At 37.4% G+C, this 25061-nt stretch overlaps 1 protein-coding gene and 1 long non-coding RNA gene across 28 annotated transcripts in view; one reads left to right on the plus strand and one right to left on the minus strand.

Annotated features, from left to right (window-relative positions):
• LOC147644493 (uncharacterized) overlaps nucleotides 1-16128 on the plus strand; it is a 93714-nt gene extending 77586 nt beyond the window's left edge. Inside the window, exon 4 of the long non-coding RNA XR_015270371.1 lies at nucleotides 15740-16128. This is a non-coding gene — a long non-coding RNA (uncharacterized LOC147644493). The remainder of the gene's footprint in view (nucleotides 1-15739) is intronic.
• hppy (MAP4K3-like protein hppy) overlaps nucleotides 1-25061 on the minus strand; it is a 76645-nt gene that overhangs the window by 33611 nt on the left and 17973 nt on the right. The window lies entirely within an intron of this gene.

Genomic DNA, 25061 nt, shown 5'->3' on the forward strand with positions numbered 1-25061 from the left:
TTTTTGTAGAGTAAAGCTTCAGTCAGAAGATTAAAACGCAGTGAAGGAGTCATTTCCGACCCTATAAACTATATATATTTTTGATCAGCATCAACAGCCCAGTCGTTCTAACCATGTCCGGTCAAGAAAAAAATTTTTGTCATTTTTCCGAAAATTGAAAATTTTATAAGGGGTTACATCATTAAAATTGCAAAAATTTGACAAAAAATTGAAGTTTTTAAATTTGAAAACTGAGTATGCAGCATTGTTAATCTACTAAAATCTAGCATAGAACAGTTTTCCGAATTAAAATTAATGATTTATTGGCTTAGTTATGAGTTTTTTTAAACTATGATTTTTGGGAAAAATTGCCTGTTTTTATACCTTTTTGCAGGTTATTATAATTTTAGTCAAAAACTTATAACAGCATCATCAAACGCAGTATGCAGATTTGATAGTGCTTTAAAAACCTGCACAGAAAAGCTTTCCGAATCAAAATTAATGCTATTTTGGCTTAATTATGATGTTCGGAAAACTCCGATTATTTAAGAAAATTGTCTGTTTTTATACCTTTTTGCAGAGTAAAGCTTCAGTCAGAAGATTAAAACGCAGTGAAGGAGTCATTTCCGACCCTATAAACTATATATATTCTTGATCAGCATCAACAGCCCAGTCGTTCTAGCCATGTCCGGTCAAGAAATAAATTTTTGTCAAATTGTCAAAAAATTGAAAATTTTATAAGGGGTTACATCATTAAAATTGCCAAAATTTGACAAAAAATTGAATTTTTTAAATTTGAAAACTGAGTATGCAGCATTGTTAATCTACTAAAAACTAGCATAGAACAGTTTTCCGAATTAAAATTAATGATTTATTGGCTTAGTTATGAGTTTTTTTAAACTATGATTTTTGGGAAAAATTGCCTGTTTTTATACCTTTTTGAAGGTTATTATAATTTTAGTCAAAAACTTATAACAGCATCATCAAACGCAGTATGCAGATTTGATAGTGCTTTAAAAACCTGCACAGAAAAGCTTTCCGAATCAAAATTAATGCTATTTTGGCTTAATTATGATGTTCGGAAAACTCCGATTATTTAAGAAAATTGTCTGTTTTTATACCTTTTTGCAGAGTAAAGCTAAATTTTTGTCAAATTGTCAAAAAATTGAAAATTTTATAAGGGGTTACATCATTAAAATTGCCAAAATTTGACAAAAAATTGAATTTTTTTAAATTTGAAAACTGAGTATGCAGCATTGTTAATCTACTAAAAACTAGCATAGAACAGTTTTCCGAATTAAAATTAATGATTTATTGGCTTAGTTATGAGTTTTTTTAACCTATGATTTTTGGGAAAAATTGCCTGTTTTTATACCTTTTTGCAGGTTATTATAATTTTAGTCAAAAACTTATAACAGCATCATCAAACGCAGTATGCAGATTTGATAGTGCTTTAAAAACCTGCACAGAAAAGCTTTCCGAATCAAAATTAATGCTATTTTGGCTTAATTATGATGTTCGGAAAACTCCGATTATTTAAGAAAATGGTCTGTTTTTATACCTTTTTGCAGAGTAAAGCTTCAGTCAGAAGATTAAAACGCAGTGAAGGAGTCATTTCCAACCCTATAAACTATATATATTCTTGATCAGCATCAACAGCCCAGTCGTTCTAGCCATGTCCGGTCAAGAAATAAATTTTTGTCAAATTGTCAAAAAATTGAAAACTTTATAAGGGGTTACATCATTAAAATTGCCAAAAATTTAACAAAAAATTGAATTTTTTAAATTTGAAAACTGAGTATGCAGCATTGTTAATCTACTAAAAACTAGCATAGAACAGTTTTCCGAATTAAAATTAATGATTTATTGGCTTAGTTATGAGTTTTTTTAACCTATGATTTTTGGGAAAAATTGCCTGTTTTTATACCTTTTTGCAGGTTATTATAATTTTAGTCAAAAACTTATAACAGCATCATCAAACGCAGTATGCAGATTTGATAGTGCTTTAAAAACCTGCACAGAAAAGCTTTCCGAATCAAAATTAATGCTATTTTGGCTTAATTATGATGTTCGGAAAACTCCGATTATTTAAGAAAATGGTCTGTTTTTATACCTTTTTGCAGAGTAAAGCTTCAGTCAGAAGATTAAAACGCAGTGAAGGAGTCATTTCCAACCCTATAAACTATATATATTCTTGATCAGCATCAACAGCCCAGTCGTTCTAGCCATGTCCGGTCAAGAAATAAATTTTTGTCAAATTGTCAAAAAATTGAAAATTTTATAAGGGGTTACATCATTAAAATTGCCAAAATTTGACAAAAAATTGAATTTTTTAAATTTGAAAACTGAGTATGCAGCATTGTTAATCTACTAAAAACTAGCATAGAACAGTTTTCCGATTAATGCTATTTTGGCTTAATTATGATGTTCGGAAAACTCCGATTATTTAAGAAAATTGTCTGTTTTTATACCTTTTTGCAGAGTAAAGCTAAGTAAAGCTAAATTTTTGTCAAATTGTCAAAAAATTGAAAATTTTATAAGGGGTTACATCATTAAAATTGCCAAAATTTGACAAAAAATTGAATTTTTTTAAATTTGAAAACTGAGTATGCAGCATTGTTAATCTACTAAAAACTAGCATAGAACAGTTTTCCGAATTAAAATTAATGATTTATTGGCTTAGTTATGAGTTTTTTTAAACTATGATTTTTGGGAAAAATTGCCTGTTTTTATACCTTTTTGCAGGTTATTATAATTTTAGTCAAAAACTTATAACAGCATCATCAAACGCAGTTTGCAGATTTGATAGTGCTTTAAAAACCTGCACAGAAAAGCTTTCCGAATCAAAATTAATGCTATTTTGGCTTAATTATGATGTTCGGAAAACTCCGATTATTTAAGAAAATGGTCTGTTTTTATACCTTTTTGCAGAGTAAAGCTTCAGTCAGAAGATTAAAACGCAGTGAAGGAGTCATTTCCAACCCTATAAACTATATATATTCTTGATCAGCATCAACAGCCCAGTCGTTCTAGCCATGTCCGGTCAAGAAATAAATTTTTGTCAAATTGTCAAAAAATTGAAAATTTTATAAGGGGTTACATCATTAAAATTGCCAAAATTTGACAAAAAATTGAATTTTTTAAATTTGAAAACTGAGTATGCAGCATTGTTAATCTACTAAAAACTAGCATAGAACAGTTTTCCGAATTAAAATTAATGATTTATTGGCTTAGTTATGAGTTTTTTTAAACTATGATTTTTGGGAAAAATTGCCTGTTTTTATACCTTTTTGCAGGTTATTATAATTTTAGTCAAAAACTTATAACAGCATCATCAAACGCAGTATGCAGATTTGATAGTGCTTTAAAAACCTGCACAGAAAAGCTTTCCGAATCAAAATTAATGCTATTTTGGCTTAATTATGATGTTCGGAAAACTCCGATTATTTAAGAAAATTGTCTGTTTTTATACCTTTTTGCGGAGTAAAGCTTCAGTCAGAAGATTAAAACGCAGTGAAGGAGTCATTTCCAACCCTATAAACTATATATATTCTTGATCAGCATCAACAGCCCAGTCGTTCTAGCCATGTCCGGTCAAGAAATAAATTTTTGTCAAATTGTCAAAAAATTGAAAACTTTATAAGGGGTTACATCATTAAAATTGCCAAAAATTTAACAAAAAATTGAATTTTTTAAATTTGAAAACTGAGTATGCAGCATTGTTAATCTACTAAAAACTAGCATAGAACAGTTTTCCGAATTAAAATTAATGATTTATTGGCTTAGTTATGAGTTTTTTTAACCTATGATTTTTGGGAAAAATTGCCTGTTTTTATACCTTTTTGCAGGTTATTATAATTTTAGTCAAAAACTTATAACAGCATCATCAAACGCAGTATGCAGATTTGATAGTGCTTCAAAAACCTGCACAGAAAAGCTTTCCGAATCAAAATTAATGCTATTTTGGCTTAATTATGATGTTCGGAAAACTCCGATTATTTAAGAAAATTGTCTGTTTTTATACCTTTTTGCAGAGTAAAGCTTCAGTCAGAAGATTAAAACGCAGTGAAGGAGTCATTTCCAACCCTATAAACTATATATATTCTTGATCAGCATCAACAGCCCAGTCGTTCTAGCCATGTCCGGTCAAGAAATAAATTTTTGTCATTTTTCCGAAAATTGAAAATTTTATAAGGGGTTACATCATTAAAATTACCAAAATTTGACAAAAAATTGTATTTTTTAAATTTGAAAACTGAGTATGCAGCATTGTTAATCTACTAAAAACTAGCATAGAACAGTTTTCCGAATTAAAATTAATGATTTATTGGCTTAGTTATGAGTTTTTTTAAACTATGATTTTTGGGAAAAATTGCCTGTTTTTATACCTTTTTGCAGGTTATTATAATTTTAGTCAAAAACTTATAACAGCATCAACAAACGCAGTATGCAGATTTGTTAGTGCTTCAAAAACCTGCACAGAAAAGCTTTCCGAATCAAAATTAATGCTATTTTGGCTTAATTATGATGTTCGGAAAACTCCGATTATTTAAGAAAATTGTCTGTTTTTATACCTTTTTGCAGAGTAAAGCTTCAGTCAGAAGATTAAAACGCAGTGAAGGAGTCGTTTCCGACCCTATAAACATCAACAGGCGAATCTTTCTTGCCATAAAAGATAGAAACAATTTTTTTTTGTCAATTAAAAAAAAAAAATTAAGGTTACATCGTAAAAATTTTAAAAAAAATTTGATTTTTTTTTACATTTTAAATGAAGTATGCAGATTTATTTAGCCAATCAAATCTAACATGGGACTGTTCTCCGAATTGAAATTATTGCATTTGTGGCTTAGATATGCCAGATTTCTTATGGCCAAGTGGAAGGGTATACAGTGTATATATAGAGTGTATACTATACACACTTCTTTTCATGTTTATCATGATTTATATATATTTTTATAGGTATAGTATAGTTTTTATTTAACTTAATATATAATTTCAAAATGAAAAATGGGTTTAAGCAGTAAATTCCTCATTAACAAAGGTGTTAACCCCATTAATACCCTAATAATACTTAATTTCCTGTAAATTTTGAAACACCTAGCAAAGACACCTCTTCAATTACACACAATTATGACTATTTGACCTTTCGATGGAAGATGGGTGAAGCACCCCCTTCCCTTCAATTGTAGGAACCATTTTCCCCTGATCATTAAAGCCCAACGAAATGTAATTTGGCCAGGAAGTTGCCGCTGTGACCAGTGAGTGGATGCCCATTTAAGAGCCTGGGCTTTACGCTTCAGAGCTTGCTGCAATAATTTCGCCACGGTTCGTTTGTATTTGAGCCGTAGGGAGGCGGAGGGAGGGGGAGGGAATCCTTCAAGGACCAAAGACACAGACACACACACACACACACAGCTTTGTGACAACAATGCATGTGTGTGTGTGTGTGTGGTATCCACTTTCAGGCAGGCCCTTTCCCCATGCGTCTTCACCTGACGCTCCGCCGTTATCCTTTATCCTTGACGGGGAAGAGGAGGCGTGTAGGTAGATGTGTACATGATTCCACCATTTATCCCTGCGTCGTGTACTCGTATCGCCCACGCCAGTCGAGTCTCGCCCACTCTTTGCCGGAGCAGAGCGTTCTTATTTTTATTTTCGTTGCATTTATTATTCAATGCGGTAGTTGCTGGGCAGGATTGGGCTCCTGCGCAGGAGGATACCTCGCCTTGTTTGCCTTGTCTGTGGTGGGCTCTGGTGTGGGTAGTATGTTGTTTTTTCGCAATGATATCTTGCTCGACTTAATGAAGATAAAGCGATTTTTATTGCAATGCAGCTTCAATCGAGTTTAGTTTGTTGTTTTTTTTTTTTGCCCAGTCTTTGCTGATTGCTCGTCCTTGCTGTTCTGCCTGGCTTTTTCGGTTTATCCAACATTTTTCCCCATCCTGCATTGTTGCATTTTTGATGTTTTTATTGCAATCTCTGGGCTGGCATCCAAAATTGTTTGCCATACTTTTACAGCAGGCGGTCCCAGTCACCGTCCTTCCTTTGACTGTTGCCATCTCTATTTCTGGCCTTGTTTCTATCCCTCTCTGTCTTAGCCCTGTTCCGGATGACAGGCGGCCATCGTCGGCTTTTCTTGTTCCTCATCTTGTTTATGGTAAATAAATTATGCGTGATTTTTAGACAAGTTCCCTGCGGCTGACTGGGGAGCAAAGATGAAAATGAAATGTGTTGAGGCAGCAGCTGGAAGGAGGCGTGGAGTGAGCCACATTACTCCCCCCTTTTCCTGGCCAAAATCCCTCTCAGCTGTGGTAAGCATAAAAAGCTGCTGATATGCACAAGCCAAAATAGACAAGGAGCCATTGCTGTTGCTGGAGCTTCTGCTTCTGCTTCTGCTCCGATGGCTGGAAAGGAAGCGAGCGCAGCACATCCTGCCATCCAACAACTATCCCCGGCTGCCATCCTGCAGCCATCTCAGAGATATGCAGCATCAACAAATTTATAATGAGCTGCGCGCGTGGGCGATGGTCTTCCTCCTCCACCCTCACCCAACATTTTCGACGCTGCAAAAGTCCCGGGCAAAGAAACTTTTAATGACTTCTTTTGGGTTCAATTACAGGAGTCACTTCAACGATTGATTCCTGCCCGCACTTCCACTCTTCCGTCACGTATTTATTTTAATTAAAATTGTATTAAATCATTGTCTGCCAAGGCCATTAAGCAGCTACCTCGTCCGGTGTTGGTAATTATGGTGAAAAATGCAAAAGCAGCAGCAGCAGAAAAGGAGCGCTGTAATGTATGCTATATTTTTCACGCCACCCGAGACGCTAGCAATCAATGGCAATCATTGAAGGAGAGGGGGGATTGGGGGTGGGTTCTGGGGGGTTCCGGCATGTAATCGTTACAATTTCCGACATATGCTCATATGCATGAGCAGGTCAAGCGGACCCACAGAGCAGAATATTCCTTCCTTCTCCTCCTCCTCCTCCATCTTCGACCTTCCTGTGTATGGCGGAAAAAGGGTTTTACTTCTCCTGCGTTTTCCCCATTCCTCTCTGGTTGCCCTACTTTTCACATTATGCCCGTAATGGATATTACGCGTTAAGCTCGAATTTTCATTCCAGCATTGTTTGCTAATTGCATGGACTGTAAAAATATATGTACAGGCATATGTACTATATGGTATATGATGTTGTTTATAGAGGACACAACGAAGATTTTTTTATTTAAAGTGGCACAAAGAGTACCCTTCATGTAGAATATAAATTAAATAACACCTGAGATTATAGTTTCAATAAAGTGCTCTTTGGAAATCCAATAAAAATCAATTTATAAAGGAATATATATTTTCTGCAATGAACAAGGTATTTTTATATAGAAATCACACCATTTAAGAACTCTATAAGGTAGAAACTTTTTCCTAGAAAGTATTTCAATAAATGATTCCCGTCAAATTCTTTTCCAATTAACCTTTTTAAACCATACAATCAAGTACTTATTTTTATGGATTTCTTTACCACATTTAGACTTCATTCAAACCCATCACAAAATACCCTATACCATATATATTATATACCTAGAGCAATTTAATAACCTTTTTGTTGACCAACCATCTATGAAATGGGACGCATTGAAAACTGGACAACGCAGCTGGCTTAATTTCATTACCGTGGCTTCAGTGGAAAATTCATTTAGCGCACCACAAAAAAAATAAATAAAAATGAAAAGAGCTGAAAATTGTTTCGGCTTCAAAAATTTCGGTGCTTCCGCTGTTTGCCCTTCGACCGAACTCATTTGTTTTGCATTTGATGGAAATAATTTATGATTTCAATGCGAGAAAGGAAAAGGTCGCGCTGACAACGGCAACTTAATTCAATTTGGCGAGACATTTAAATGCATTTATGCTTTTTGCTCACGTTCAGGTTCGCGTACAATTGAAATTGAATTACGTTATTGATCGGGCATTTACTCAAATATATTCCCCACTTGATGTCGGCCACTTGAGGGCTGGAACTCGGGACTCATCTCACCGATAACTCATATATATGTATACTATATTGGCCACTCGAGTTTATCGATGAGCTCGCAATTTCCCGGCAATTTTCACGCAATGCCAAAAAAATTTAATAGCTATATGGAGGGAGGAGAGGGAAGAGGCAAAAATTCTCAAGTGCCAGACAACCAATCTCGGCTGGGGTCTGGGTCACTGCCAAGAGACAATGCCAGCAGCATATCTCTCGCCTGACGAGAGTTCTTCTCTTATTATTACGCTTTTCCTTTCTTTTTTTGAATTTATTGCAGTCTAAGGTCCAAGGGAAATCGAGGAAATTTGTCACTGGGGGCGAGACAAAGGGCTAATGGTCCAAGGACTGACCAAAAAATATGCGGCAATCAATCAATCAAAATACCCAATCGATATATATACGGATGAGCCTCCGCAACTTTGTGGGTGTTAAATGATTTTTAGGCTTACACAGGGAGAAAAATAATATTGTAAAATAATATTTACAAATCGTATTTCTTTGTAAAACTGTGGAATTGAATGAGTAAGAAATATTATAATACTATTCTGAGTTAAGAAAAGGAAGCTCTACTTTTATTTTGCTAGATTAATTTACTTTTAAAAGTATGTTAATTAATACAGATCTTACAAATTGAAAACCTGAAAAATGTGCAGCTAATAATCAAGGGATAGCTGTTATCATTTTAAAACCTTTCTATTCATTTATCTTTCGCAATATTTTTTGTTATCTGTAAATCTCCATAATATTGCAAAAACACAAAATACCCCAAGGGAAATGGCTATAATTTGGTTAATTTTTCACATATTAAATTCGTTTTGTGCATTGAATCCACAGATTCGAACACTCTTTTGTACGAGGGGATGGGACTATCCCAACTGATTTAACATTGCGAGAGCAATAAAGATAAAATTGTGCAATATTTCCCATTCAGAGCACAAATTCAGTGTTTGTTGGTGGTGCCACGCCCACACGGACAACAGAATAACGCCCACGCCAAATATAGAATGGCATTCTGTGCTCATTTTTGTCTTTTTTCCTTCGACTGCGTGAATCTTTACGGATGTTTTCTGTTCCTGTGAGTTTCCCAGAGTTTGCACCACATGCACGAGTATTTTCCGCCGCAAATATTTGCCATTTTTCGCTGTCGGTTTTGTCGGTTAATGCGGGCATTATGTCAGCTTTCCAAATTGTTTATTCGCGCATTTGGAATGTGTGCTTCTCCAGCGAATTTCCCGCATGCAACGAACTTTGAACTCGGAAAGTGCAACTGCAAAATGCCTTTTCGGTTTAATTAGCAGATAATCCACATTCGGACTTCTGTTTAGCGTTTCATTTTTGGGTTGAAATATGCGAATTGTTATCGCTGACACTCAATAAACAGTTTCATAAAAGCGGGAAATTAAAAGAAAATATGCTGGGGAAAAGCGGTCTGCCGTGGTGCCTGGCTGCCATGAGATAATATTCATAATGAGCGTACACTTGAACGCGACGCCAGATAAAAACGAGTTGAAATATATAAAGCCAGACTTGAGGGGAAGAGGGAAATGGAAGGTGCAGCCTGCCCGCGACAGACAACAAAGATTTAATAAAAAAAAAAAGGAAACAAGGAACAAAGCTGCCACAGGAAAATGAGCGAAATGTCCAGTCAACCCCTTTTGCAACCGAGTACTTTGAACCCTTTTTGGGCGGGGTCATTACCAAGGGGGCAAAGGCACCTTTATCACTCTCTAGCCTTAATATCTCCTTGCTGCCACGTGACTGACATCGCATCGCGTTATTAGAAGCATTATTGTTTATGATTTGCATGTGAGCGAGCAGAGAAAATGTGGAAAATGGCGAGCCAACGAGCTGGCACAGCTGCCATTTTTATTTTCCACTTAATAGCTTAGGAACAGAGAGAGAAAAATATATTTGTGTATTTAATATATATTTCTCCCATGATTGATGGTTAATAATGATTAAATAGCAGCAGTGACACTGGAAAGGTATTAATCATCACTCATTGATGTCACTTTCCAATTTCGATTAAATTAAGTGAACAAGGTAATTAATAAAACATTAATAAGGTGGAAATTAAAAAGAGGGTTGTCGGAATGAAACTAAATGTTATAACGGGTAAGAGAGATTAATTTTGTTTAATAATTAATTAATTTAAGGTTTTATAATATACGCTTTCATTGGAAAAGGGTAAAATCAAAAAAGAACTTAAAGTTCTTTCCACAAACAGCACTAAATTTATATAATATTCAAGTGGAAGTTACTTTTCTATCTTTTCTATAACTATTTCAGTCCATAACTATATCAAAATATATTCATAAATTCATTTTCTTACAAACTTAAACTGACTTTCTAATTCAAATCGTTTACTATCGCTCATTCACCTTTCCAAAATCATTTTGCCTTTCATAGATACAACCCATACATGTATGTTAAGCTTCAAAAGCAGACTTAACCTTATATGGTGTCCATCTATATATGTATAGATTTCTGAATATCTGAATTTCAGAACTCAGAGTCAGAGTTCTCTGTGCAGGCAGTGCTTCACGTAGCAGCCACAATTTAGATTTTAATGGCGAAAATGGCTTTTCGCTGCAAAACGGAATGTTGTAGCTCTGAACTCGGACAAGAGTTTTCCATTCACTCGCCTGCGAGTCCTTCGAAACGTTGTCCTGGTCAGTGCTTCCCCCTTGATTACCCCTCCTTTTATAGTTCCGCCCGTGGCGTTGTGCTCCAGTTTAGAGCGTCTCTTGATTAACCGTTGCCGAGTTATTAATGGCTTTCACAGTCGCCATCTCTTTGGCCCGTTCACAGTGTGTTTTGTGTTTATGTGTCACACATGGCATCCATGTCTGTTCGCCCCCCTTTCGCCACGTCCATGCAAAGCCAGCGCCAGTTCAAACAAGCTTTGGTTGCTTAAAACTCTTCACCACCGCAAGCTTACTAGCACTGAGAGAAAATTGTAGTTAAAATGTGAAGCTTATTTTGGGAACACGAAATTCCTAAGCCCTTGCAATGAAAATCAATCATAACTTGGGTAAAAATGCATTAATTTTCAATCGGAATACAGTTTTATGCTTGTTTTTATTAGGGTAATAAATCTGCATACTAAATTTGATATTTACAAAAATTTGAATTTTTATAAATTTTTTGACAATTTTAATGATATTTTATAAAATTTTATAAAATTTCCAAATTTTTGAAAAAAATATATTTTGGCTAAACATAGCTCGATCGACGCGGCTGGTGACGCTGATCAAGAATATATATGATTTATAGGGTCGGAAATAAATCCCTAATGAGTTATAAGCTTTTGACTGAAATTATAATGCCCTGCAACTATAACTGGATTATAGCGAAAAATTTGATTATATTCCTAAATTAATAGGTTTATATAAGCAGGAATACTTGTTTTTTTGTATATTTATATTATTTGCATTGTAAAAAGTATAAATTTCGATATAGAAGTATTTAAAAAGTATTTTAAATAGGTTTTAAAGGTCTGGAATTTAAAAAAAACTGCTGAAAAATACCTTTAAATTGAAATCAAGGTACTGCCAATCCAAATTTAATTAAAGTAATTATATTTTCTATTTACAACTCAAGTAATATAGTAACAACTAATCCAAATTAAATGGAACAGTCAATATTATACCTTATTAATGCTATTTCAATCAAAATCAAAGGTTGCACCCAACTTGAATGCATTATTTTACAATCCGAAACATAGATATTGCGGTTAAAATTGTTGAACTTTCCAGCTTGAAAAAGGTTCCATTTATTTTAAAAATAGTTCTCTTTAAAAAACTTAGTTTCTCTGTTTTACATTTTCCCTTTAAAACTTTAAGTTATTTCTTTCTGTGCATCTACTTTGTATCTCTTTCACAGTTTGCCCCATCCCACTGCCGAAGAGCTCTGTCTAAGCTTCTGCTATTTGCTTTTAATTTCCAGCGCTTTCTGCACATCATCCTCACTCATTCTGGGCAACAAGCTGAACCAGCCACCATGCCACCACCATGCCACACTGGACATTGGAGCAACTGTCGTGGGCGTCGTCGTCGTGTATATTAGGGTCAGCGGCTACCACGAACGCTTTGCCTCGCGCCGGTCAACAGGTTCAAAATTAGCGCTTTAATTTCATTTCGAGAGCTCTGCTCATAAATTTCAATAAGTGCCCGCCGAAAAGCTGGGGCTTTCAATTAGAAGAGCCATGAGTGGGCAATATATATTAAGAGACCGAGAGAGAGAGAGACAGAGAGAGAGAGAGGTTCTCAGTTTGCCAGAAAATGCTAATTGAAAATACAATATCATTTAAATTTAAATTAGTTCTCGAACAAGGTCGAAACTGGGCACAAACTGTTATCGCCTTTTTTCCGGGTGAAGGTCAAAAATGGTAGAAAATGAGTGGAACTAGGGAAAAACTCAACATCATCCTCATCATCATCATCATCATCATCATCATCATCATCATCATCATCATCATCATCATCGTTGTCGTCGTCGTGTATCTATTGCACTTGTCATAACACAGGCAAATCACGTATACGCCATGTATATATGTAGAAGGAAACCTTTTTGCCTTTTTCCGCCCACTTGCACCTGCCGTTAGTTATCAGAGTAAAAGTTTATCATTGCCACCGAAAAAACTCCACCTCCACCTCCAACCTCCATCTCATCGTCAAGCTACTCCTGAGAGCCACAAAATTTTTAACGAACTGGTTTATGCATGAGCTACTTTAGTCCGCCCAACATTATGCATTGACAACATTGGGGCGTGGCCGTTGAAAGGTAAACGTTAGCCTTCACCCACATATATGGCTTGTACATAGAGAGCAAAATGGTAGTCAGAAGGGTTTAATTAGGTACTTTTTAGTACAGGAAGTGGCTTTAATTTGAAACATGACTAAATATTCAAGAAAAGCTGTGATATTTGATATACTTTTGCTGCCTTAAAATCAATAAACTCTTGTATATAAATACAAGCAAGTCTTCACCCCTTTTCAAGTCATTACAAATTACTTATTTTAATAATAAATACCTGGACTTAAGGCTTATAGCAAACAGGGGTTGCCTGCAAATATGTTTTTCCAGGCCCCCCCCTGGAGTGTTTTTGTTATCTTTATCTGGCTTCCCCTCAAGGATGTTTTTGTTTATGTTTTCTTTTGACTATTTTGCTTAGGTTGAACCCTTTCAACCCCCTTCAAACCCTTTCGCTGCATAAATGCATGAGCTAACCCTTCACCTGCACCTCATTAAGTCAGTAGTCGTGGGCCAAAGTTCTAGTACATTTTGCATTCAGCTAAACTAATTTGCTTTGGTCGAGTGCCAGGGCTCCCCCTCCTGCCTACCTAGTGTGACACCTCAAGCACACACACACTAAGGAACAAGAAAACTTTACAGGTGACAGAAGATGCCTCCTCCCGAGGAGGACGATAGTTAAAACAGATTCAAGTGCCTCAGCTTTGTTGCATGAATTAAAGTTTGTCCAACAGCGCCACCATTTGCAAAGTGCTGCCGGCTTTTAGGCGTCGTCCCGCCGGATGTCCGCTTCTATGGCGCTTTCGTGTTGCCACTGAGAATTAAGTGAGCTTCGAGGGGAGGGGGGTAAAGGAAAGTCATGGAAATCCAACGCATAAAAACACTCTTTTTTTTATTGTACTTTCCTGAGCGAGAAACCGAGCGCAGAGATCTCGTCCAGCGTTGTTTTGCTTTACGAGCAGCTGGTTTCGATGGTACAACGTGGCGTATGATTCATTTTTGCATGTGCTTTGATTTGTGTGAGAGGAAAAACTGGGTGGGAGTGGGAGTGGGTGTGGGTGTGGGTGTGTGCAGGGGGGTGCAGGGGGGGCGACTACAAATTTGCCTTTTAGCGCCAAACATTTTGTTGCCGGGCCATAAAAAAAACAACGTGCTCGCTGGATGCTGCTGCCTGGTGCCCGTATTTAAGCGAGAAAAATGGATGATTAGCTGTGAGAAAATTCATTTGGCCATAAAAAAGGCGTTCAGTGAACTCGCTAGGGGGGAAAATACTTTGAAAAACGACCATAGGTAAGTTTTTATATGCATAAATCTCACCCGAGATACCTTTTATGAAACAAAGGGCTTGAGAAATTTATGCATTTTTCCTTTTAAAATGTAAGTGAATAATGAAGGAAACTGGATTTTTATAATTATTTATGATTTATCTATAAAAAGGCATATGAGGTCAACGATTTTATAGATTTGAGATACTTACAAAAGATTATTTTATACAGAAAGTTAATTTTTAAGGTTTTTAAAAAGGAAAATCACTTTTCTAATTAACTAATGAAATGATTTGTATTGTTTCTCATTAATTTTAAACTTTGCAGCCAGTTGTACACCTCTTTAATTGTTTTTTTCTGACCTTTCTTGAGCTCATTAAATATATTATTTACTGGAAAATCAATGGTTTGTAGAAATCTAATTAATTTAATTTTTAAACTCCCCTTATATCAATGACAAACACCTCTTGTATTTTTCCTAAGGACAAATCTAAACCAAATTAAATTCTTTACCTACATCAACACAATATCCTTGTTCTTGGCCAAATCTTGGCTCCTCCTACTCCGCACCGGAAGCTTTCTGGGCCATTTGCCAGCGTCCAGCTTCAATTAGACGGCAAATTAGACTAAGCCAGGCAAGGGACAAATGAAATTGCTGACCCCAAATCCTGGCCACGCACGCAACAATCCAACAGGCCCCAGGATATAGGCGAGGATTAGGGCCAAGACTCGACTGGACTGAAACCGATGCCGATGCCAATGCCAAGAAATGTGCGTGGAAAATGGGAATAAAAAGAGAGAAGGAGAAACAGAAGAGAGAGAGAGAGAGAGAGAGAGAGAGAGAGAGGGAAGTGAAAGAAAGAGAGATCCCCAGAAGGTGTGTTTTTGGCCAAATGCAGGGCTTAGGAGGCCGTGACAGGCATATGGCCCAGTCACGATCCCGCAGGATAATCATGTAAATTAAATTATGCTTTTCCCATGCATATTAAACTACAAATCGCACGAGGATTACCCGCTTCCCTCGTACTCCTCGCGGCGGGTCGACGACTCTCGCCAGCCGCCGCCGTCGTCGTCACTCTAATGAAAATGCTCGAGAACGTGGGGCTTTTCTCGGGGGGATTTTCCTTGTCCTCTCTACACATTGCTTAGCCCTCCTTTTAACCCCTCAAACCCTAAAACATCTTAACCCCTCCGCAGCACAGGCTTTTGTCATGATTTTGATGGAATTAAAATAATTTCTCTTGGCAATTTTCTTGGCTTGCCTTTTGCGCCCCTTGCTACCTTTTCACCTCAAGTGTAGCCTCTTTTCTTGCCTGTCTGCTGTCACACCTGACTATTAGTGTGTGTGTGTGTGTGTGTGGGCTTAACCCTCTACACTTAACCCCTCAGTGACGTTGGCTTAACCCAAATAGTAGCAACTATCAGCTGCGATTGAGCGATACGACAGGGTGATGATGTTGTGAATAGGAATTTGTGGTAGTGCATTGTGCTTTGCCCCTTTTAAGTGCACTGAGAACAAAAATAGTAGAGAAAAAAGTTAGATTTATTAAAAATTTTAGGGTATTTAAAGCAAGAGAACTCTTAGCACATAAGTTTATTAAAGGATAAATGGATATAGATGTATTTAAAATCTATAAATTTTAACTCTGGGTTCAAATTTGTTAAATTTAAGTCTCAGACATATTATTAACTCTCTTCATCATTTATTTTCCACAGTGTACTCGCTTTATTTCCCTGTTAGTGGCCAGCCTGCTGAAAATAGCCAGGGAATGGCAACAATAACGTTGAACGGGAACGTGGCTAAAAGCGCTGCTAGCGATGCGTTTGCGGTCAGCTACAGAAATAGCCAACAAACTGGCGAATCGGCCAAAGTGAGACAGAGTGAGAGTTTCGTCTAAAAGAATTGGGTCAGTGCAGCGACCACAGCCGCTGCGGTTGCATAAACTCCAAACACCACAGCAGCAGCGGCAGCTGCCCCATCTGCCAGCTAGAATATCTCACAAATTTATCACCTTCGCTTGCATAAATTGATAAGCAATTTCCAGCAGCCGGCGGAGGCTTCAATGCAATTGCCGCACGGGAAATACAAAATACGCCATAAATTTCCAGCTAATAAAGCAAAGTGCAAGGGTGTGGGATCAGGAATGAAATATTCATGGACAGGGCATGGTGCGGGCAATCACCTGATGACAGTGTGGCGGAAATTTAATTTATTTACCGCCCCACCCCCTGACCAATGTATCTTGCAGATACGCCGACAAGTGTGAGTATGTCTGGCCTATTACTTATTATTTTTTTTTCTTTTATTGCCAATTTGTTCGTGTTGTAATCGTCAATCGATGGGCAACGACTGGCGACGGACGGGAGTCAGCAATCAATGGCTATAATCATAAATGGCTTATCGGCCAGCGAGCAATGTCTGATGTTACGCATACGCCGTGTGGGGCAACGTCACAGCGAGTGAGCGAAGTGAGTGAAAAGCCTGTGAACCTTGGCCTCCCAAAGGGGGGTCTTCTGGAAGGACCTTCTGCCCATCACAGCATCACAAATGTCTTTAAGTCTCAAGGATTTCGTGTATTTCTCGGAAAAAAAGAGCCAAAAGAGCAACAGCAAATCTCTGCCAAAGTGGAAGCCAAGACATGACACACAGAACGAGCCAGTGAGTCAGTGAGTGTTAAGTGCACTGGGAGAATTATTTTAGAGAGATTTTCTTTATGAATTATATATTTTAAAACAAGAAATTCTAGGGGAAAATATTTGTATATTAATAAATAATTATGCTATATGCTAGAAATGGGAAAAAGCGTTTGATTTCAATAGAATTTCAAGGGTAAGTTATTCATAAAACGAACTTTTTTAATTAATTTTTGTTCTAGTTATTTAATTTAATATACTTTCAGCTATTTATTCCCAGTGTACCTGCTCCTATCACTCCTTCGTCTTCTCTGTGTGTGTGTGTGTGTTTGTCATTCGCCTCAGGCGCAATCAGTTTCAAATTTTGCGTAGTTTACTTTTTACATTTCAAGCTGAAAATTGAACAAGCAGCAGCGGGGGGGCGGGCGTGAGGAGTGACAGAGCGGGGATCCCGCCGGAATTCCCTGAGGGAAAAAACTATCCGGCAGTAATCGATGCTCAAAGAGAAAGAGAGAAAAAACGAGAGAGTGAGAGAGACACTGCGGGAGATGTTTGCCCTGCACTTGCAAATCGAATTTATGGCCAGGGGACTGAAATTGATGTGCTTCAAGGAACCCAGGGATTCCAGGGATCTGCAAGGTGGCCGGGAAATGGGGTAAGTGTAAGAGCAAGGATAAGGGTATCCGCATTAGCCCAGCGAAAAGTTGCAGCTGCTCCCACAGCGATGCGATGCGATGGGTTAACTCCCAAGTATATATCGAATATCTAACATTCTGAACATTCCGAACATCCGCATCGATGCCAATTTGGCTTCATCGTTTTTTAAACTTTCGCTAAATTGAATTTTTTATTACGTAAATATTGGAGTAGCTGCTGCGCGTCATTGTGCTTTCTCCTATGTCCTTCCCCTATCCTTTCTCAGTGTCTCTCTCTCTAACTCTGTGTGTCGGACATTTGCCTTTTGCTTTTGCTCCTTAGCCAAGTCGCCTCGCCAAGGATTTTCGCACGAACGCCCACGACAAAGTGCTGGCGCCAAAAAGTATGCTATAACATTTAAAGCTCACGCAAGCAACCGAATTCTCCTTGTTTTTTTGTCTTGTTTGCAAGGAATAGAGGGAGGAGCAGGGGTGCACAAAGGAAAATATAGTTGTATAATTTAATAAATTGATTAAAAATCATTAAAAAAGAAATTTATAAATACAATAAAGGCATGAGAAAGGTGGTTTTTGTCTGCAGTGTTAATGAATTCTTATTTGAAAAGGTTTTTTTAACACCTTGCTTGGTTCTATGTACATTTAATGTAAACATTACAAAAAGAACCATATAAAATACAAATTAATTTTAATATTTAACCGAATATATAATTGCATAAATGTTTTCCTTTCAATCTATTATTAAAAAATGTATATATAATCCCAATTTATTTTTCATGTGTAAACTTCTTCCCTTTTTCTTGTGTGCACATTTTATGTACGATTTTTATGGTTTCACACAAAAGAACGCAAGAACGCCTGGCATTTACCGCTGTATTATGAATTATAGAAAAGGATTGCCCAAATAATGTCACAGCCGATAAGTCGACCTTGTCCCGGCATCAGATGGCAATTCAATTAGCCGCAAGGCTGGAATACCCCAAATATTCAGTGTTTTTTTTGTGTTCCCCGCAGGCGAGCTACATTTATTTATTTATAAATATATTCGCTTATCTTTTGGGGCCTGTCTGGCGCAGAGAAATGCCTTTGATTTATGGGCTGGCGATTTGTTTTCTTTTTCTTTTCGCATTGCGAAACAACAAAGAATGATATAAAAGGGGGAAATATTAACTTTTCACACAGACAGAGAGACTGAGAGAGACAGAGAGTGAGAGCGAACCTCCAATTAAATGGGAAATGCTGCACATCATCATCGTCATTTGGCAACCTATATAATTATTATCGCTGCCATTGATGACCCCATCGTCATCATCATCATCAACGTTCAATCGATTTTTATGCTGATTATGCTCGCTTCTTTTTTCCTTGGGATTTTCCGAACAATTGAGCCAATATTCTAATTATTTTCACTTCGCTCCTCGCAGCATCCACAAGATTTGGCACACAGAATCAAGCGATAAAACGCGTTCGGAAAATGTGAAGAGCGATGCGCTCTGAGGAGGAGACTTAAGAGGCTGAAGAGCCAGGCAAAAAAAAAAAAGAGGAAAAACTCAAGTGAACAAAGCAAACGGGAGAGAAATTAGTTTGTCGACAAGAGTTGATTGAGATTGAGTTGAATCAAGGGGTTTATGGCCCTTCAAAAATGCTTGCAAAAATTCCAGAAAAACGAAGGGATTATGTAGAAACACAGACAGACATAATCGTTCCTAAAACATACTTGAGTACATACTATTACTCCTTTCCGTCTAGATTTTACAGAAAATTTCTTGCATTTTTCATGTCCCCGGGAAAATAATGAATTTTCACGCTTTCCGCTGTTGTTTCCCTTGCTATTTTGGCAACTTTATGTTGTTATTTTTGCAATTTTCACGCGATTCCCCTTGTTGGGTGTTGGGGCCCCTCCAGCGTTTGCTCTCAAACACCAACCCAGCTCCACCCACCCCCATTGTCCGTTTGCAGTTTCCTGCTGACTTTGCCATCGACGCGTCGCCTGTCGCCGGCGGGGAAATTGCAATTTAATTAAGCTGCTCGGCTGCCCGAATGGCCATGGCTATCCATGGAAAAACCCCTTACTTTACCATGCAATTTTCGGTTCGTAGTTCAAATAATTTGGCTCTCGTCGAATCTGCCGCCTTTGAAGTGCATAATTAAAAGCAGAATCCGTGTCCTGGACCCTGAACTCTTGCTAGAGAACAGATTGGAATAGTTTTTCCCCGCCCTCCAAGTTTAACTGTGATGTTTTCAGCTTACCTGCAAAGATACAAAGAGAAAAAAGATGGAAATTATGATTAGTTTGGGTTCATTTTAGGATGAGTAACTTTTCGAATAAGCGGGGTAGAGTCACAAAGGGAAAAGGGGTATATAATGCCATTACGATGGAATAAGATTTCCTAGAATTTCAGAGTATTTCTTTTACTGCGAATTTCACGCTGTTCATAACGAACAACCAGTATTTACCCCTCTTTATTTTTGCCATCCATCAAAGCCAGCCATGAATATATAGCCCATCGACCTTTTGCATACTTCTTTTTTCTCCCAAACGACCACGACTTCAATATAAACAAATTTTATTCCATAGGCTCCCCTCTTTGCATATATACATGTTATGTGGAGGCACAACCAACTGTTTGTTTACTTGGCAAGCATTTTATTTTCGGAAGAGATGAGAGTGTGTGTGAAAAAAAAGAAAGAAAAAATCAAGAACGGGTAGAGAAATCGTATTGGGAAAAAATTCTTGTTCGATTTTTGTTTGTTTCGGAATGGAATTCTGGCATTGCTTGCCATATGTTGAGCCTCACAAACTGATTGCGAGTTCCATAAATTCCTGATCCATCCATCCCAGATTTCAGTTCTTCCCTTCAGTGCTCATCATTAGCAAAAAACAAGAGAACATTATCCTAATCGATGCTCCTGGGAGAACCACTGCCACTTGAACCACTTAAAAACTTTAAAGTGTTCTTATCGGTTGACGGCAGAGTCAAGGCAATAACAATAGCAACAGCTTTCCAGACAGCAGCAAAAACTAACCACAATTTCAATATATGTAAGTTCAGATAACAGGAGAGGGACGAGGACTATAGAAGGGATAGAACCGCAGAAACTTGTTTACACACACACAAATATATACACGAAATGGGGGAAGTGTCCTGCAGGAACACATATGTGCAATATAATAGTGAAGGGTGTGTTAAAAAACATATTAAATAGTAAATAATTTAGTTCTTTAATAAATACTTCAGAAGAAAAGAGTTTTTAGGCAAGCTGAACAAGAAACTAGCATGAATTTTTGCTCAATTGAATAAGAACCTTCTAAAACTAGTTAAAATTTATTTAAATTTATTTTACTTATATTTTCATTTGCTTTTCAGGATTGCTATTATTCCAAATACATATGCTCTTGCTTGTTCACTTGATAAACCATTGGGAAATTAGTACAAATGGCCATACAAATGAATGAAAATCCTCTAAAAAATAACAAAAAGAAAACCATAACACAAAAAAAAAAGATATGGCAAACAATGTTTAAAAACTGGAGATTGGACAGCGTAAAACTACGCAAAAATGTCATTTAAAAGTGTCCGCAAAAGCCATTGTGAAAAGCCAACGAATTTTCAGGGAAATAGAATGCAGAATGGAGAATGGAGGGAAATTCCGAGCTCAAACAAAGAACCAATGCCATCACACCGCAAAACAGACAGACTGACTTTCTCCGCCCAATTTTCGCAGCTCGCAAATGATGACAAATCACAGACAGTCACACACACACATGGAAATAAACTTATTTTGTGGCGAAATTAGAACAGCGATGTTCCTAGGAAATAGGACCTAAAGTGTCGCACTTAATTACATTTCGGACCACACACACTAAAGCAATGAAAATGCAATGAAAAAGTTGTAAAAAGTTAAAGAAAAACTAAAACCCTAATACAAGCGCAAGGCATCATCTTTCAAGTATTGGATCACCAAGACTGTACGCTAACTGCATTTACCCCCTATTCAGGCTCTATTGTTCTTTGCAGGAGTTCAACGTCCTTGCCATCAATTAGAGAAGGAACAAGTTTCAAGCTAGCTAAATTCTGCTGTTACTGAGAGAAAAAGGATACCCATTTCTTAGGAGAACTTATATAGAGAGCGATTTTAAATGTCTTAACAAGGAAATGTTATAAATTGTTTCATACTTTTCAATCTTTAAGGATTTTGCCACTAATTAGAGTTTTTCAGGTAACTGGAATGTGTTGTAAAATAAGCCATAAACTATAGGTTTTTAGCTATTTTATTTTCCCCGTGTATCCTGGGCCATTACCTATTCCCAACTGCCGTTCCCTTAGGTCCTGGCAAGCTGGTGCCTTCATTGTTATTGGCATTTTGGAGCTGGGCTTGCGTGCAAAATTACTTTCCTGGCCAGGACGCGCATTTCCTGTTCCATTTTCTCTGCTCCGCTTGTCTGCCCGAGAGCCTCGACTTGGTTTGCGTTATTAATACAGTTCCGTTCTAGCCATTCTAACCCATTTTGTTGTGCCAGCAGCAGTAGCAGCACCAGCGTTGTTTTCTTTCTAGCCTATCGATTTTGGAATTTGCTCGGCTTTTTTAAGCCACCCGCTGGGGCGCCGTAAATTATGCAACGTCCGTGGTAAGCAGCTCGCATGATGTGCCCGCTTGGGCCACGTTCTAGGCTCTACCCAGTACCCTGATTTACGACCACCAACTGTCCAGACCGGCAATTAAAACTTACTCTTCCGCCTCGAGGCTTTCGCTTTGATGGGAATCCCGGGGCAGGATCAGGAGTCGCATCAATCAAATTATACCTTTGAGTTGGGGGTCCAAACTTTGCCGAGCCGATTTTCCCAATTAGCAGAGGATAGCTGAGAGCCAGCAGCCTTCAGATTAGGCCAGACGGAGGCTGTGTTAAACTGCGCCCCGAAAAAGTTGCAGATTTAATTAAAACGAATTTAAAATTCAATGAAAGAGACTCTTTTTTTTTTTGAGCCGAGCCACGAGAGAGGAAGTTGGTCCAGCAGAAGGGGATCTTTCTGGAAAATCAAATCTATTCTGGACTTAATTCATGCATGCAGTGGGTCTGTGTTTTTACAGAGAACAAGGAGGGAAACTCACTTCGGGTAACCAAGGTTCATATAGGATCGAAATTAAGCTTAAAGTATTCTTTGAATCTTATTTTATCGACATTTTTCTATGACAATTTTTATCAACAAATCAAAGATTAAAAAACTCATAACTAAGCCAAAAAAGCATCAATTTTAATTCGGAAAGCTTTCCTATGTTAGTTTTTTGAAGGTTAATAAATTTGCATTCTCAATTTAAAACGTAAAAAAAATACATTTTTTTATTAATTTTTGACGACAGTTTTAAAGATGAAATATTAAAAAAAAAAAATTTTGAAAAAAAAAATTTTTATGATATGCCTAGATCGACTCAGCTGACGATGCTGATCAAGAATATATATGATTTATAGGGTCGGAAATCCTTTCAAAGTTACAAGCTTCTAACAGAAATTATAATACCGTTTTTTTAAGCCGATATTTATCTATATTTTTATATGACAATTTCTGTGAAACAAACTTCTGTGCAAGTTTGCAAGTTTTATCAAATAAATCCCTAGGACAAAAGAATTCTTAATCAAGAATTAAAATTCTTACTTCTCTAACTGAATCCTCTTCTAAAGTCCTGCAGCATAGAGGGTGGAGGGGGATGAATGCAAATTCCAACTTTAAGATTTACACCAAAGGAATCCTCAATCAAGAATTAAATTCCTGACTTCAAATGGCGTTTTTTCTCGCTGGAAGAGTAGTATTCCTAGAATCAACAGGGAAATTTGTGGCAAATTGTGGGAGAAAAGGAATCGAAGGAAGGAAAACAAACCCAGTGGCCAGAAAGTGAGGCGGAAATGGAGGGGAAAACTGCAGGAGGAGTAAATTAATTTTGGTGATGAAGGATTTTTCTAGCCGTACTCTCTCTCCCTGTCTCTGAGTGTCCTTTTTTTGGCCTTTGTGTGGAGCTGGTCAGTAAAAGGGGCTTCGGGGCTGGCCACAAGCTTCTGCTCTTCCTAATTGCCCCAGAAATTGCACGACGGAAATTGAAAATGAGTCGCAGCAAAGGCTGGAAGGAGCAAGGAACAAGGAGCAGCTGTAATGAGTTCGATGAAAGGATCTGGCAGCGACTTTTTAATTGAACTCTGTCTCTCTCTCTCTCTTTGTTTTCCCTTCCCTGTCACTCTCCTCTTTTTTCTTTGTATCCTTACAATTTGTCAATGTTCCTCGCTGTAATTTTCTTTCGGTGCCCTTGCTGGCTTATGCTTTTCGATCATGGTGAGCCTTTTAAACTAATTGAGTTCATCTTTTATTAATTGCCCGGCTCAAAAGAGCAGCCAGTTAGGCTCAGACACGCTTTTCCGGCTATGCCTCGTAAATAAACGATTAGCCAAGGGGACACACACACACACACACACATTCGACTAAGTTGGGTCATCAAAAATGTTGCAGGAAACTCCCCCACAAATCGGACAGCCTCCCGATGAACTCTTTGACCCTTGGAAACTGGCATGAACTCCGTCGAAATTCGGAATTTCAATTTGGTTTTCTACATATTACCATTTACCCCGCCCCGTGTGCCTTCACCTGGAACGCACAATTCAATTAGCCAAAACTAATCCCAGTGCCTAGATAGCTACACAGCTACCCAGCTCCGTTCTGTTTCCGTTTCATTTTTCCTGTACCTATCATCTATCATCCCTAAGCCTGCTCCAAAAAGTATCAACTTGCCCGCCCGCACACTTAACCAAATTGCATTCCCAGGCCACAATGCACTTGAAAATAATATCAGTTAAATGAATATGTGGAGTTTGATTTTAATTTAAACGTTTGTTAATAATAATATAATCAAATAAATTGTATAAATTATTTTATGACGGATTTGTACCTCTATTTGAAGCTGTAATATGATCTGTTGCACATCTATAATCGAAAACCAAGTATCGATGTTTCGATTTTGGGTTAATCGATATTTTTACGATATTGTTAATGATAAATCATATTGGGCTAGTCACCTCTAACAAATTGTAGAGTTTTTTTGATTAACTATAAGATTATAACAATTATATAGCTATTATTAGAATATTAAATTTTAAAGCAGATAAAACAATGTTGGAATAGAGGATGTTTTCATAGAGATTAGAACTCAGGGAACTACCAACTTATTATATTTAAATTTTCTCCTTTAAATTCTTTCATTTTCTTAATTAAATTTCGAATTTTTTTCTTGTGTAAAGTATTCCCAACTCCTGTTCAAAGTCTAGAGGTCCAAGGTAAGGCAAAAGCAGCAGCAGCAATATAAAAAAAAAAAAATTGGAAAAGAAAAAAAAAGGCAGCAACATCAAGTGCTGGGCAAAGTTTTTGCTTTGCATGTAAAAGTTTCGCAGCGTAGAGATACAAATACAAATACAAGTTGGGTGGAAAAATGGGGGGAGGGAAGGGATGTTAGAATAGAGCCATCAAAGCTCTCCACTATCCTCCCTCCGTCCCTCTCTCTTTCTCTATGCATATTATGTTTTCCCTGCCTGTTTTTCTGTTAGCCTAGTTCCCTCATTTTGTTGTTTTGATTCCGCCGCCCGCCTGGAAAACATTTTCTACAAATTGAATATCATTTGCAGCAGCTGCGAGGGTTTCCCCCCCACCACCCCCCAGTTTCCCGTCCCAGCTTCAAGCCTGGGAAGCAGTCAACCTGGAGAAAATACTTTA

The sequence above is a fragment of the Drosophila serrata genome, unplaced genomic scaffold (genome assembly GCF_035046125.1).
Source record: "Drosophila serrata isolate PLE 108 unplaced genomic scaffold, ASM3504612v1 contig_165, whole genome shotgun sequence".
In the NCBI taxonomy this organism is placed as follows: Eukaryota; Metazoa; Arthropoda; class Insecta; order Diptera; family Drosophilidae; genus Drosophila; species Drosophila serrata.